This window comes from Zingiber officinale, chromosome 10A (genome assembly GCF_018446385.1).
Source record: "Zingiber officinale cultivar Zhangliang chromosome 10A, Zo_v1.1, whole genome shotgun sequence".
Lineage (NCBI taxonomy): Eukaryota > Viridiplantae > Streptophyta > Magnoliopsida > Zingiberales > Zingiberaceae > Zingiber > Zingiber officinale.
In genome coordinates, this window is record NC_056004.1 from 33,397,702 (window position 1) to 33,415,908 (window position 18,207).

Genomic DNA, 18,207 nt, shown 5'->3' on the forward strand with positions numbered 1-18,207 from the left:
TTGATTTATTTAAATCAAACTTTAATTTCCTCATGAAATGTTTCCTCACGAAGCACGTTCTTCCTTTTTCTTAGCATCGTGTTTTCTACGCTGCCCGTTGCCCACGCCCGCTGGCCACATTCGCACGCCGCATATCGTGCACGTTATGCACGTCGTCTTTCCCGCGACAAACACGGGTTGCAACGCGAGGTAGCCATGATCACTTCGTCGCCCAATTGGAAGTTATCGCCAGCCTCTGCCAGTGGTAGCCGGTTCTTTCCAGCACCAAAAACCAGTCAATTTTAGGCTCGACGAGATCGCCGACAGTGGTTCTGCCTGTCCTAGCCGCCAACACATAGCCGGCCAGCCAAGATGCCAATAATGGCCATGGACTGCCGTCGCCGGCAAATCCAACGGTCTTGATTTTAGAAATTTGGCACAACGTGTATGCTACGACACATTAGTCGTTCAAAACAGCGACGGGAAATGACAAAAACGAGGAAACATTCATACGGTAATTTCATAATTCGTCTATAAGCATTTAGAAATAACTACGCGCTCTGATACCAATGTAGATCTATATTCTAAATGCATGATAGACGAATAAAATAAAAGCGGTAAAAACTTACAGCGATCTCCCGCAGATCCGCAATCGGCAATGGAGAAAGTCATTGTCGGAAGAACGATCACAGGATCAGAAAGTCCTCCGCAATTCCACAAACCAAATCCTACCACCTTGGATATTCACCTCTTACTCTCGTCTCCAACGCCCACTCATGATCCTTGGACGCACCCCCTTTATATAGGGAAATGAACCAGGGGCATAATGGACTTTTCCATTATGAGTAGTGGGGAACGTGGGCCATGTTCCCACATCCCCACTATCCTCATTTCCAACAGATTGGATCTTAAACTTATTTGCTAAACATCCGCAATACAATTTATAGTATGGGATAACTTGTGATCTGATCACAATTAGTGAACATCTCTATATGTATAATTATGAATGTATTAAAAAATTTCATAGTCAATGAATTAATGATATCGAACATTATTGATTCGATAAAACTGGCATGTGTTATATGTTGGTGCAGTAAGCATCCGACGATCGAACCTCAGTTTTGATAATGGCAAAGGGATTCAAAGTTAAGATTCCTTGTTATCTAATATATTGAATGAGTGTTTTAGGAAAGTCCTAACTGCGGTTAGGCATGGGAAAATCCTAAGGGGGGTAACCTTAGGTGCTAGGGGGCAGTAACCCTAGGTGGAGGAAAATCCTAAGGGGTGGTAACCTTAGGTCCTAGGGGGCGGTAACCCTAGGTGGAGGAAAACCCTAAGGGGCGGCAACCTTAGGTCCTAGGGGGCGGTAACCCTAGGTGGAGGAAAACCCTAAGGGGCGGCAACCTTAGGTCCTAGGGGGTGGTAACCTTAGGTGGAGAAAAACCCTAGGGGGCGGTAACCCTAGGTCCTAGGGGGTGGTAACCCTAGGCGAAAAGTCCAGTCGATCTGGAGGATCGCACTGGCAACAGGTAAATCTCCTGAGTGGAGTAGGTGAGGACGTGTTCCCCGTAGAGGGAACAGTAGGCGTCGGGTCGACCTAGGGTTTCCGGATGGAAACCCGAAGTCAGACTCGGACAGTCCAGAGACTATCATTATTACTTCTATTATGTTTTATGTGCTAACTTTGTGCTGCAGGGTATATTTGGGATTAATGTATCTTGCAGGGACCAAAGTGCAAAGATTAACCTCGGATGAACAGTGTCCGAGGCGCCTCCATGGAGCTTGGAGGCGCCTCGGGTGCAAAACCTAAGCTGGCTGCGAAGCAAGCTTCAAGGCGCCTTGGAGAGGTTGGAGGCGCCTTGGAGAGGTTGGAGGCGCCTTGAACAGGATAGAATTCGACCAGGTCGGTTCTGATCTACGCGGGTGATGCGGCCAGCCTGGAGGCGCCTTGGAGGGGTTTAAGGTGCCTTGAACACTGTTTATAAAGGGGATTCGACCAGCAGCTTGAATACAGAACTTCCAAGCTTCCATTCTGCTGTGTTCTGCTCAAGTGCTGCTTCCGAAGTGCTGTTGCAACATTCCGACGACCCGAAGCTCAGATTTCTTTTCTACTATTGTTGTCGGTATAATTTTAATTGCAGTTACATTTTGTAATTAATCTGTAATATTCATACGAAATTATAGTTGTTGCCCACGGAAAGCGATCAAGGATCGCGGGCCTTCGAGTAGGAGTCGACCTAGGCTCCGAACGAAGTAAACCACTGTGTTCTTGTGTTTGTTTCCTTTATTCCGCTGCTTTAATTACTCTACTAACGTTTTACGATTCCGATAATCGAACAAATAGCCACGAGCGCTATTCACCCCCCCCTCTAGCGCGTCTCGATCCAACATTATACTCCTTGGTTTATCCAAGCAACTATTCTTCACGAGCTAGAGACATTGAGATGTCGAGAATTACACGTGAATACCAGCTATGATAATTAGTTCATTTGAGTTACATGCTATGAGACTTCATATGATTCTGTACATATACATATATGTCAATGAAGATCTCATTATAGCTCAAGTGCAAGTTTCATTTGACTTGAGGTATTTAAGTCACCTTGGTCATCAAAAATTATACTTTGACATCTTAAGCAAACATCTCTGTGGAGATGTGGATCCGAGATGATTAAGTATAAGTCAAAATGCCCAAAGGAGTTTGAATAGCCAACAAAGGATTCACCACTTCTTATAAGGAGATGTATACTCTATGACTACTTGTAAGGATTATTACTCAAAAGTGTTTGGCCAAAGCATCACATATTAAGGGTATAGTATTCTTGGACTTGTTTGAGTAATATGAATGCACAGGATGAGGAAACATATTACTTGAGCTAGATATGAAGTAGTCAGCCTAGTAGCGACTGATACATAGAACATGTCATGAAATAAGTGGGTATAAGATGAGTGAAAAGAATAAGGTACAACTCATTGTAGCTGCTAAATGGTTCAGAAGAAGTTTTGAGATCAACCATTGATTCTCCAGTTAAATAGAGATCATGATGTACTATTAGGTACCACTCATGGTCAATCCATAATTAATGGTTAATTATGGACAGCCAACATAAATCGGGACCCTATTATATCATATGCACTACAAGTATATCCGAGAGACATAATTACAAGTTTGAGAATTGGATTCTCAAATTGAGAGAGATTGAATCTGGTTGGACCAGATGAAAGATTACTATGGAAGATATTTTATCAGAAAGAAGCACAAATGAACTGTAACACCCACGAAATTATAAGATAAGTATATGAGTATTATTTTCTTTAGAGCATAGAAATAAAAAGGATAGGAGAAAAGGGAAAATAGAAACAAAAAATAAAAGAGGTGAGGTCAAGGATTGAACCTTGAACCTCCCACAAATAATGGAGATAAATTAGTGTATGATAACCACTAGGATAATGAATAATATTTGGATAGAAAGGAATGAAAAATTTAGTTAAAGGTGAGAAGGAAATAAAAGAAAACTAAACAAAAGAGCAAGAGAAAACCAAGTGGCTTACCTCCTCTTCCTCTTGGTTAAGAGAAGAAGCAAGCAAAAGGTAAATTGCCTACTTCCCTCTCTCTCTCTATTTTCGTGGGAATTAAAGGAATGAGGGAAAAGAGGAGTTGAGGGAATGAATGAAGACATGTATCATTTACCTAGGAATAAATAGGATTGGGAGAAGAAAAACAAGGGATTTAATTTTTTTTTTTCTTTCCTCCTTCCTTCTCCTTCTCCTTCTCCATTCTCACCGAAACCAAGAGCCCTACCCTCTCCATATTCCGAAAGCTAAGCTAAGTTTCTCTCCAAGAAAACTAAGTTTAGAGAAGAAGCCTTCAAGATCCATCCCTTCCAAGCAAGAGAAGCAAAAGGAGGTACAAGAAGAAGAAGCTCTCTTCGTAGGATTCCTTTTTCCTTAAGAAAAACCACAAGCGAAAGGATGTAAGTTTCCCTCACCTGTGGTACAATAGCTTTTGTGTTTTCTATGAGATTTGGTTACATAAAAACCTAAGATAACCTCATGAAGAATTTCGGCCAAGACAAGATCAAAAGGAAGGACCTAGGAAATATAAAGACCTAAATTTTAACATAGTCAAATATGTTTCTTGTAACATGTATCTTAAGGTAGGGATTTATCTAATGTTCATATGTTAGAATGTTTGATTTGGAACTTAGATTCATACCCTTAGACTCTCGGCCAAACATGAATAAAGGAGATAGATAAGTTAAGCCTCAAACCAAGCATGCTTCTTTTTGTTTTATGATAAGTACTTCATGATGAGAAAGTGGTTAACATGATATGCTCATGCCTATATGATGAATAAATTATGTTCTATGCTCCTAAGTATTTGGCCATGATAGGATTAGGGGCCTAGAAAAATTGTTAAACCTAAACTAATCATGCCATGATCCTCCTTAAGACAAGTTATGGAATTAATATGACATGCTCATGTTGTAGTGAGGTTAGAACTTGTTTTCATGCTCCATGAACTTTCGGCCACAATCATGTTTAAGGGCCTAGGAAACTTAGAATCTAACCTAATTAGGCTCATGTTGTTTCTTGAAAGAATTGCTATGAAATTTATTTAGGGTTCTCATGCTTTTATGACACTTGAACCCTAGATTCAAGCCTTGATAAGTTTCGGCCACAATAAGTTTAAGGGCCTAGGAAACTTGGAACCTAACCTAATTATGCGCATGTTGTTCCTTGTAATAATTGCTATGAAATTTGTTTAGGGTTCTCATGCTTTTATGACACTTGAACCCTAGATTCAAGCCTTGATAAGTTTCAGCCATAATAAGTTTAAGGACCTAGGAAACTTGGAACCTAACCTAATTATGCTCATGTTGTTCCTTGTAATAATTGCTATGAAATTTGTTTAAGGTTCTCATGTTTTTTATGACACTTGAACCCTTGCTTTAAGATTGAGAAGTCTCGGCCACATCATGTTTTAAGGGCATTGGAAACTTAGAACCTAACCTAATTATGCTCATGTTGTTCCTTGTAATAATTGCTATGAAATTTGTTTAAGGTTCTCATGCTTTTATGACACTTGAACCCTAGCTTTAAGTTTGATAAGTCTCGGCCACATCATGTTTTAAGGGTATTGGAAACTTAGAACCTAACCTAACTATGCTCATGTTGTTCCTTGAAATAATTGCTATGAAAGTTGTTTAAGGTTCTCATGTTTTTATGACACTTGAAACCTAGTTCCAAGCCTTAAGGGTTTCGGCCACAACAAGTTTAAGGGCCTAGGGAACTTAGAACTTAACCTAATTATGCTCATGATGTTTCTTGTAATAATTGCTATGAAATTTGGTTTAGGGTTCACATGCTTGAATGTTGATTTTAACCCATGGAATGCTTGATAAGATTCGGCCATGATAAGTTTATAAGCTTAGGAAACCTAGAACCTAACCTAAACATGCTCATGATGTTTTCTTATGGTATATGATATGATATTGGTTTAGGGTTCACATGCTTGTATGTTGATTTCTAACCTAAGACACAACTATATGTTTCGGCCATTATATGACATTAGGGTTAGAAATCCAAATATGATTTTCCATGTATCTCACATGCAATGTTTTATGGTGTGGTAAGAACTTGCTATGTTTCTATCTTTAATTATGTGCACTTATGATCTATGTATGATGGTAACCTTTATGCTGTGCTATGTGCCCAAGTTATGCATGCTATTTATGATGAGCTGTGTGCCCAATTTATGCATGATATTTATGATGAGCTGTGTGCCCAAATTATGCATGCTATTTATGATGAGCTGTGTGCCCAATTTATGCATGTATTTATGATGTGTTGTGTGCCCAAATTGTATATACCATTATGATGAGCTGTGTGCCCAAATTCTATATGGTATGATTTGATAAGAAATATGATGTGCATGAAATAATAAAAACCATGATATGTATGACATGCTACTTTACTTTATATGGCTTGTACCAAGGGTGGGCTCCATAAGCGCCCCGGGGTCGATGGACTAAGAAACGGGCCTCGTTAGGGATGGGCTCCTAAGTGCCCCTAGGTCGATGGACTAAGAAACTGGCCTAGTATGTATGCCTTGTAGGATTCAAGACTTGCTACCTTGGATCTACATAGGACGCGCGCATTTATGTATGTGGTACAAGCCGGGGCCCTAATCATGTTATGATTATGTTTAAGTATGTATGTAATAAGTTTTCAAAGGACATGTTGCATATATTATTGCATGAATCATGTTTTTGAAAGTCATCTCGCATAACACTTTATGATTATGTTACGATATACCATGATGCTTATGACATGTTATGTTAGGTTGAACTTTATGATTATGTTATGACATGCTATGATCATGATTATGTTATGCTAGGATGCACTTTATGAGTATATCATGATATGTTATGATATGCTATGATTATGATTATGTTATGCTAGGATGCATGTTATGATATGCCATGATACCTTACGATTATGTTATCATATGATGCTTCTATACATGATATGATGAGTTGTATTTATGCTTTATGCCTTGGAGATTTAGCTATGCTATACGGTTTTTGTGAGTAGGAAAGGATCTTACTGAGCCTTGTGTGCTCACAGCTTACTTTCCTTGTACCACAGATAAGGGCAAAGAATGGATGTACTAAAGGAGCAACAGGAGGGGGCAAGAAGGACGTGTGTAGTAGTGACTCAGCTAAAGAGAAAGATCTACTTCTAGTTAATAAGAATTATGTTTTATGTCGTTCTTTATGACTCCATGACATTTCATCATGCTCTTTAGTATCATGGTTTAAATTTATGTTAAGCATGTTATGTGACTCATATGATAAGTGGTTAGTGATGATGATTTGAAAAGTAAGGAAAAAGTTTTAAAGAAAAAAAATTATACTATAGATAAGATTTCTGCTGTTTTAAGAAAAATGATAAGTAACCCCCGTCAGCTTGAGCAGGAAGGGGCGGGGCGTTACAGTTTGGTATCAGAGCCAGGTTTAGCCTTTTCACTACACACATGTCAAGCCTTCATCCTGCTGCTCCAAGTAAGAATCTATATGCTTAAATTAATTCTTCTATGATGCTTTAATGTTATGCATATTTATTTGTTTATTTATTTATTTTTATGATGATAAGTCACAGTTCTAGTTTAGGTATGCATGATGGTAGGATAGGAATAATAACGACCTTATGTTAGCCTGGATAGAAATAACGATAATTTATTATCATTTAATGAAGATAAGCATGACTAGGAGACGTACTACCCGAGTAGACGAGATAGCAACTCCACCAGATCTGACTCAGGTAGTTACCGACCTCCAGCGTCAGATCACAGAGCAACAACAGTTGATCACGACTTTGATGGGTCAGCAAGGAAATCCTGCCACCCCGCCAGTAAATCAGAATGCAGCGCCCGTCATCCCAGTAGTTGCACCAGTACCACCGATAGCCCCTGTCCCAGTGGTCCGACAGGAGACCTACTTGATACAGTGGCTAAGGCTGAAGCCAGAAAACTTCTCAGGTACTTGCGAGCCATGGGATGCTCAGGCCTGGTTCAAGACAGTGGAAAGCATAGTGGAATTACTGGACTGGCCCGTATCGGAAAAGATCAAATGTGTATCATTCTGCTTTTCCGGAGACGCAAGGATGTGGTGGGAAAGAGTAAAGGCAAAGAGACAGATTAATCTGATGAACTGGACAGACTTCGAGACAGAATTCTTCGAGAATTTCTTCCAATGCAAGTGACGAACCGTCATTACGACGAATTCACCGAGTTTCGGCAAGGTGACCTATCAGTGAACGAAGCAGTAAAACGCTTTAACCGTTTGGCACGCCTATGTCCGGAGTTGGTTCGCACAGAAAGAGAAAGGGTCAGACTGATGCTGAAGATACTTCGACCCGAGATAGCTCTGAACGTGGCCGGCAAAATTAATAGACCGCAGACTACAGAAGAATTGGTCAGCAGACCCCTATATGGCCGAGAGGCTTGTGTCTGTTATAATTGTACTACCCTCTAGATACCATAATAGAGTGACCGAGGTGAATCGCTAAGTAGCTATCTAACTACATGACAATAAAGTCCTTGACTAATCACATCTCTAGCCCCCTAACTATTGTATTCTCTAGACTCACTACTCACGAGTGGCCGAGCTGGATAGAGTATAACACTAAACAGCCAAGTGAGCACAACAGGACTAGCTCCACTCCTAACTACCACTCTCCCACAGTGGTCGAATGGGCAGCTAACATGTCTGATTACTAGCTCATACCATAAGGGAACAAGTGGTCATCAACATGCACATATATGACTGACGACTAGCTCATACCACAAGGGAGCAAATGGATGTCTGCATGCAGTGCAATGATGAACATGATGAAAATAATCATGATGCCCACACGATCATCATCAATGCAATATCTCAATCAACATAAATATCTCCAGTACATGATCCATCAAACACCTATATCTATAGGTATAAGTAAATCCAATTGGTGTCTACTAAATAACAAATACAATAAGTAGCAACACTAGACATGTACACATAATACAACATAGGTATAATCAACATAATACCTCCAATATCATACCAGACACATGTGCACACCCAACATAGATATAATTGACATAAACTTCCAATAATACACTATAGACACATGTACACACAACATAAGTACAATCCACATAATCCTCTGAGAATCACACCAGACACATATGATCACCAACATAGGTATTATCGACATAATTCCTCCACTAGTACACACTAGACATATGTGCAAACATAGCATAGGTACAATCAATATGATTTCTCCAATAGCAAATACCAGACATGTGTACACACACAATATACGAATGGATAGTCAACCAGGTGACTCCTACAACACATACCAATTATGTGTACACTCAACATCAAATGCATAATTAACATGTTAACTAAATCAACAGGATATCTCCTACAGTACATACTCTACATGTATATACACAACAGAGTATAGATATCAAAAGCCAAGACTATATATGAAATAACTTGATCATCTCTAAGGTAAAGAAGATAAGTCTCAAGCAGGATAACAAAACAAACAGATTTAAGATAAAGCAACCTAATTCATCAATAAAACAACCATGCACTAAGTTCAAAGAACTAAAGAGACCAAGGAAGAAATACCCTCCTTTATCTGTCGATCGTGCCAAACAATCTCACATCGAGACACTCGTCCTGAATCAAAGTCCTGCGATCACATAATGTATTTAGCTAATTACATATGTAGCAAATAGCTAAATAAAATCCCCAATCTAATTAGGGTAACTCTAATCGAACATGATCTTTGAGTAATCCCCCAATTAACCTTAATTATACTACAACCTAATTAGATTAGGTTTATATATGAACTATCTAGTAATCTAATCATTAATCCTTGAGTTACTCAACTTCTTAATTATCATGAACCCATTACTTCATTATCAATTAATCAACTCTTCTTGCCCTAATCATCAAATTAACTTCTAATCTCTATCCCATAATCAATTTTGATTCCATCATCAGTCACAATAAACTTAAATTAACCACCCAACATCTCAATTGCTCCCTTAATCTAATCCAATATATAGTGTAATCAATCCATAGCACAACTTACCCAAGTTTATAGGTGGTTGATGGTGGTACACGACCGAGAGTAGAGAGGTTTACTGTTCCTCCCCACTCCCTTCACTTGCTAGCCTAACAATCCAACCAAGATTTATCTAGCAGATCTACTGCAAGAGTGAATCAATAGTGCATCAATCAAATACCCATCTTATCTCACCTTAATTTGATCTATAGTTACATAGCTACGTAGAGAAAAGAGGTCCCCATTTGGAACAACTATCGATGGATGGAGATACTAGAGATTGATGCACTCTCCTCCTCGAATTTGCAAAGAAGATAATGCTCCAATGATTGTCCTCCTCTCCAAGTTTCAAGTCTGATCAAATGCCCTAGATCACCCAACAACAATGGTGTTGCTAAGCCGAGCACCTACAGGACACAATCGCGAGTATGGCAGGTGCTAGGGCACATAATGAATGTGTGATGGAGAGATCGACCGCTCCCTCTCTCCAATGGTGATGGCGTCGAAGCAGCGGGTGAGTGTGGCAGTGGTGCCATAGATTACAGGTACAGAGGAGAAGAACTCAGGGAAAATAGGGAGAGCTCGGGCGACTAGTGACCGGCAGCTGACTAGCACTAATCTACGGTGTTAGGTGGCGGCGAAAGGAGGCAAAGAGGAGAAAGGGGGAAAAATCAACGGAGATTTGGGAAGGAGAAGAGGAAATAGGGAAGAAATGGCTCAGTTAAGAATGGGCACAGTAACATTAATATATATACTTAGGTTTAAGTAAATTAAACTCTAAGTTAAATCCTCAATCAACTCCCTCTTAATGGTTATTCCAAACAACCTTTCTCCAAGTCCAATTGACTTATCCATTTAAATGTGTCATATGACCTCCATTTAAATCTTGAAAAAATTCTAAAAATTCTCAAAAAATCTAATAAGATTATAACTACAATAACACTTATTATTAAATTTGTCGTAGCTTACATAGAACCTATTTGGTTTAATTATGAATCAAATTGGTTTGGTTTAAATTAAACATGGTTTGGATAATGAGTCGAATGGTATTGGTTCATGAACCAACTTGGTTTGGTTATTGAACCAAACTTAAGTTGATGGATTGACTTAATGGGTTGGATGCAGGTTATTGGATATGGATTCAAACCTATTAGGAGATCTATAAAAGTGATTAGAGAGAAGAGAAAAATGTGATCCTCTTTTAGAGAAAAACCTAATCATTAGGTTTAGCCTCCACCCTTCTCCCTCTCTTCCTCTTTGTCGTCCCCGACCTAGACAAAAGGGTTGTTACCCTTTTTGTTTCTGCCACTGCCCATCCATCGCTAGTCACTCCAGTCGACAACCTAGTCACCTTCGGCCACCCAACTACCGTCGAGGACCTAGACCACCAGCATGGGAGCCAACGGTCATTGCCCAAGCAAGGGTCAGCAGCCGTCGGCTGTTGTCCATTGCCGATAGCACCTTCGAGGTGTTGAACTGACCTTCCGTCATCTTCCTCCAAGCGTTAGAGATCCTGGACTTGCTACTCCATGTCCACAACAATTTTTCTCCTTTCAGACAATAAATATAATGTGCATAGATTATATATACTTTTATACATTATTTGACGTACATCTACTTGTATTTCTTGAGCATGATTTATGTTATCACACCCTATTTCATCATTGTATCAGCATAATTACTCTTTTTATTCAAAAATATACTATTTTCTTATTTTCATCAACATAACACATTTTAGAGTGAAAACGAAATAGCTTTGAAGGAAAATCAACAAATATGGTTTTACCCCTTGGCACAACCATGTTTTTTCAATTGACAGGGTCGTGTCTCATGAGACATGGTTGTGTCTTCCCAAAGTTAGCTAGAGCATTTCCAAAGGTGTACATGACATGACTATGCCCAAAGGCACGTTCGTGTCTCACTCCAGCGGGGCCAACGCTGAGGTTGTGTCTTTTGACACGGCTCGTTCCTCACCTTCAGAACTTCACACAGGCATATCGTGCCCCATTTTCCAAATGTCCCATGGCCCAGCCATGCTAAAGAGACACGATTGAGCCCCATTTCCAAGTGGATCCAATGCCACAACTGTGTTGAATAGCCATGTTGAAAGGTAGGGGTCATGTCCCCTGCCTATAAAAGGTGGTCTACCCTTTTTGAAGGGGAGAAGGGTTTTCCCCTTAGGTAAACCCATGATGTCATATTTACAGTAGATTCTGATAATTTATCGACAATCTAAGGATGAATTCATCATCTCGTCCATCTCTACAACAAGGGTTGGATCCTGAAGACTCTGATTTCATCCAGCTAAGCTTTCTCCTCTATTTTATTCTAGTTTTGAGTTTACTTCTTTTGCTATATTTGGTTTTTAATTCCCTTTTTATGGAGTAGATCTCCAAATTCTAGGTTGTAGGGAGTAATTGTAATGTGATGTTGATGTAAACTTTATGGATTTGTTAATTTCCTAGTTCAATGACATATTTAGGCCTTGCTCTTGTTTGATTGAATGTGCGTGTGGTGATTGATTACTTACATGTATTGTTTAATTATATCAATGTAAAGATTTTTCTCCATGTATAGGGGATATTCTAGATCGTATGATCGGGGAACCCTTAGTGATAAAGGGTATCCCTTTAACTAGACCTTCTAGAGCATTACCTTAAAATAGAGATCAATTCTCTACAAGGGATTGCCTAATTAGAGATTAATGAGTTTGCTCCTATTCTATGTCAAGAAGTGATCTGTGTAATATAGATTATATGATCGGAGGACACTCATGTGACATGAGATATCCCTTTAACCAGATTTTCTATGCTACATCCTCTACCTAATAGTATCAAATTCCAATGGAATAAACACTCCAATGTAACTGTCATGAGATTGTATCAGTATTTAGTTCAGATCCCTACAAGAGCATAAACATAGAGGATAGGAGATGAACAATTCATAGTGTAAAATATCGAACCAGATAATAATTAAATAATAAGATTAATGGGCGAATAATCTTATTGAAATTTTTAAAAATTTTTAGAAATTTTTCTGGAATTAATCAGAGCTCGTACGACGTATTTAATGGGGATGCATTACTGGGCTTGAGAAAAAGTCTATTTGGAATACCTATTTATTAGGGAGTTGATTATTTTAATTACCCTAACTTTTATTCCTCGTGCCCTAGCCAGCACCGCCGCCCGAACTCCCTCTCCCGATTCCACCTTCATCCCGCACCCTCTCCTCGCGCCACCGAACCTCTCCCTCTGCCGAACTCCTGCCTTCTTCGTTCTCCCTTGCACGGGCACCCCCGGACGCCGCCGGCCTTCCCTCCTTCCTCCAGCACCAAAGACGCCGCATCAGCATTGGTCACGACGAGCCCTAGCCGCCGATTCTCCTTCCCTCAGGCGAGCACTAGCCTTCGCCTCTCCCTCGCGATCTCACCACGACAAATGCCTTATCGCACCGACCCCTCACCTGTGCCCTAGTTGTCCCCGACGTCGAGCTCTTCTTCTTCTTCTTCCTGTTCGTGTCGCCACGGTGGCCACGGCCAACACCGGTCGCCAGCCAAGTCTTCCATCATCGTTGCCCTCTGCTCAGGTTCATCATTGCAGTAGAGGCGTCCTTAGCAGCTGTTGGCAGGGCAGCTAACCCTTTCCGGCAGCAAAACCCTAAACTGTGTAGTGGTGGTGAGCTTGAGGACTTGGATTCGAGACATGTGTCTCGACATGGGGTCTTTCGGATATGATCTCCATTTTCTGAGGTAGCAGTAGATAATTCATGGATGCTTGGAGAGATGCCGGCTGCCAGTCCCACGTCACACTCGAAGATAGTTTTCTTTTTGAGTTTTGTTACTATTTGGGTGGTATGTTAATTTTGCGTATTTTGCTTTTGATCAAGTCGATGTGGATTTTTGGAGTCTAGTCAGGTGGTTGCAGGTATTTTTGTTAGTGTCGTTGTTGGTCTTATGTTCGTATTGTTTTGTGTTTTTCGCTGTGCGTGTTTACTTTCAGCCGTGTAGGCTTATTAAACTGCGTGGTTATGTTTATCTTGTTCCAGCCGAGTGGGCTGATGATATAAACTGCGTGGTTGTGTATATATTCTGCCGTATGTGGCTGATGTATATTTTGTAGTGATATGATTACACTAATACAGTAATCTATAATTGCATCAATAAATGACAAGCATGCAATAAACAGTAATAAGAGTAAGGTTAAGAATTTGTGTATCTCCGGTTGAAGCGTCGGGCTAGCCGACTGTCTTTAGAGAATTTGTTGCCGCCCACGATGCAGAGGCTCTCCGACAAAATCCTCTCAAGATCCGACAACCGCTCGCGTCGTTCGTAGGTGCACTCCAAGACGAACGCCGCACTCGGACTCAACCTCAGATCGCAGAACCAAGCCTCAGAACTTGGAAAGAAGAAGAAGAAGAAGAAGAAGAAGAAGAAGAAGAAGAAGGAGAAAGCAGAGAGCAGAGGAATGCTTTGCTTTCGGAGTGATTTGAGAAGGAGCAGAGGAAGTGTATTTATACACTTGAAGCAGTACAGAGGAAGCAACGTACGCTTTGCTTCTGCTTCGCGGGTGCGCTGCTTCGCATCCTCACGCGACACGGACAGAACCGAACAGATGCCGTCGCGCTACTTCGCTTCCTCGCGCGGATAGAACCGAACCACCAGGTGCGAGGGACATAACCAAACCGGACCAACAAAAATAAACCAGGTCACCAAACTGGCAAAAACAGACCAGGCCGCCCACAAGCGCGAGGCCAACGAGCTGGGGATTTGCACCCCCCTGCGCGCGATGATCGCGTGCGTCGCGCCCGGTTTATGGATTTCCGGCTCGAACCCCCACCCCCCCTGCGCGCTGATCACGTGCGTCGCGCCCGGTTTATGGATTTCCGGCTCGAACCCCCCCCCCCCCCCCCCCCCCCCAAAACCACCTGATTTTGGCTCAGCCCGCGCATGCGTGTAAGCCCCCTTAAAATTGCTAAGCATGGATGGAAGGGCTCCATATATAAGGCCTCCCAACCTTCTTGGCTTAGCAATGTGGGACTAAAACCATAAGGGATAATATGAATTAAAACTCAACAATCCCCCACTAATTCAAATTATTTTTGTCACGCCCCGGAGGAGTCCCTGTCCGAAGAAATTTCGGCAGCATCTCCCCTGTACGGCGGACAATCTGAAACTTCTACATAACACATATACCTCAGCCACAGGCGGCTGGAATAATAACAATAAATAAAAACAATCACCACGCATTTTATATAGATATTCAGCCTCTGGCTGTCACAACCACGCAGTTAATAATAATAATCACAAACAATAGTACTCTGACTCGAAATTCACCTTACTCAACTACACTCGTAAAGCTCAAATCCGACGAACTCACCTCTTCTGCCGTCCAGGCAGGCATGCAGTAGAATAAATCCAAATCCATCGACATAATAAAATCCATACAATGCTCATAAGTAAAATAATCCAAAACATAACAAGTTCAAAACAGTCTAGAACAGAAAAGAAACCAAAAGAAAACCAATCATATCCTCGAGGTCTGCAGGGACCAGCAACTGGAACTCTCTCCTGACAGCATCAACCTGAAAATATCAACAATGGAGGCGGGTGAGTCCAACACTCAGCAGGTACAACTGATATACAAAGTAGGGAAATAACATCTAGCACTAATCATGCGTACAGTCTCCTGATATAAGAAAGATAAAAAAATGCATCTGAAGTAAACAGAAGAGAAACTGTACTAACCAGGACCTGAGTATAAGGTCAAACAGTCCGAGGGATAGGGAAATCCTGTATGCATGTCAAACATAGGTATCCAAACAATATGCAGCATATAAATGCAGCAAACACAAACACAAGCAATAAATGCATCATTCATATGATGCCAATGATGCATCCTGGTCACCCCTGACGCCAGTCGATCATCTCACAGAATAGTGAGGCCGAGTGGGTAGGGCTGTGACAACCGTGCACTCTGTCGTCACTACTCCTGATGAGTGACCGAGTGGACGGGATGCTGTCGGAGTACACCTATCCTCCTACCCTAAATCATAAATGGGGGAGCGCAATGCTCTCAACTCCCGGTACACGATGACGGGGAGGAATCCCTGCCGGATAACATGTTGTGTCACACTACCCATGAGCGGACCAATGGTGCCTAACAGAGTCCCTGCTGCAACACACTCTGCCTGAATCGACCACTAACCCATGAGTGGTGGTGTGTGCAGATCCATGTAACTGGCGATGTGCTCAACAATAATGGAGCGGACTATCGCACAGCATGCAATCATGCAAATGGTGCATGACAATAACCATAAAAACATCCTGACCTAATCCATATATATAGAAAAGTGCACCCTAGGTCAACGAATCCTATCGAATCAAAGGTACACAGAAGGTATAAAAACCTAGGTCCTGAACATGGTGAAGCATGGCATATCACTACCCCCTATAAGCATGTATAAACAAATAAAATATACATGGGATGCAAATCAAGCAATCAATCAATCATGTATCAGATATTGGGTAATGACTAACCGAAACAAATAAAGGACATAATTAATGCAACTTGTTAAATTCACTACTATGTATATCAAATGACATAAGTCAAAAGTACCCGCCTCCAATCGAAATGTCCAATCCGACTCCGAGATACTCGTCTCGTGTCAAAATCCTGTGTCACAATATTTAATTTAGTTAATTCTATCATGCCTCCATTAACTAAACCAAATCATAATTTCATTAATCAATTAGAGTTAAACTCATTAACCCTAACCCTATCCACCCTTCAATTGATCAAGGTATATATATATATATATATATATATATATATATATATATATATATATATATATATATATATATATATATATATATATATATATATATATATATATATATATATATCCGACCTAACATAATAATTTCAAATCCAATTTCATTTTCCTAACCTTCCTTCAATTCGGTGCATACTACAGCAAAAGAAACAACTGCACTACACCTTACCTCAATTCACAGTCGTTACAAGAACCAATAGCCACCAAATGGAGTGACTACCCAACCACAGCACAACCCCACAGCAAGTTCCTGCTGTGGGATTCACCACATTGCTGCCCAACTTAGAGTTGTTGCTGCCAACAATTAATTAATTACTACCGAAAACCAGATACACTATCCTGATCAAAAACAGAAATCCAAAACCAAGAATCCAATCTTACCTCAACCGTGACCTAATTCCACCACAAAGGAAGATTGATCAGGAACAGAGGAGAGGCGGCACAGTGAGGTCCTTCAGTGATGATCGGCCGTAGCAGCACAGAGAACAGAAGGGAGAGCGTCGGCTGTGACAAATCTTCGTCCCCGAGGCACTGGTCTCGGACAGCACCAGCAAAGATCGCAGCAAGGCACTCACTGGCGTTGGCAAGGTGGCTAGGGCACAAGCACTGAGTAGGAAACCGGAGATGGATTGAGCGTCACCGGCGCTTGGGGAAAGAGGAATCGGAAGGCAGAGGAGTCGGCGGTGGTGACTTCGGTGTCGTGGGGTGAGGGCGATCGGCGCAAAGAAGATGAGAAGAAGAAGAAAAGGAGGTGGCCGAGGGGTTTAAGGCTTCGGCGAGGAAGAAACCGCCGGGCCGGCGGTTAGGGCTCGGTGTCGGGAAGAAGAAGGGAAGAGGGCGCGCGGATTTTGGCGAGGAAGAGAAATAAGGAAAAGAAATAAGAATAAGTAAAAAGGAATTATAAAAGAAACAATTCCTCGCTTAAATGGGTAGCCTAAATAGGTTTTCTCCGGGCCCCGTTTTCATCCACGTTAACTCGTCCATACGAGCTCCGAAAAATTCCCAAAAAATGTCCAAAAATTCCGAAAAATTCCCTTATTCTTATTCGCCTATTTCTGGTATTTTACAATTTTAGTCGAAAACAAAGATAAGTTCTAAGGCTTGGTTGCAATGAGCTTTTAGTGAAAATACCTTCCGATTTGAATTTTCACCTAAGTACACCAATCTTATTCACATAGGTTTGAAGAGAACTGAGTCTTGATCTTAAACTTTTTATATGTGAAGATCAATTGGTAACAACTCATCACTGGCGAGGGTTGAATCCTTCTGGGTTGGTGCATTACGGGCATGCCACCGAATCTTGTTTCATAAGTGCTAAGGAGAGTTGCCTAGACCCCCCACACTGCGGCCCCACAGTTACACTTACATAGGTGAGTTCTCCAAGGATGTACTGCAAGCATCCTATCATTAAGACCTTGAACTTATTAAGAGCTCCTAAGCTCATCCTTACTAGCAGTCAAGCATCTATCCAGGGAAGAAACTATGAGATTACATCTCAATCAATTTGATGCTTACGTTTCACCCTTATAACTTGTTTATACCACATTGAACCTACTTCTTGGGATCTCCAATCAGATAGGTTGGATTGCCATTATAGATGAAACCAGGACAGGCCTCAGTCCCATTCCCTTACTGGATCTCTTGATTTTCTCAGAATCAAGTGCTTTAGTTAGTGGATCAGCAATATTGTCTTTTGAACTTACAAAGTCTAATGACACCACTCCAAGAGACACTAGCTTACGAATAGACTTTAATCTTATTCGTACA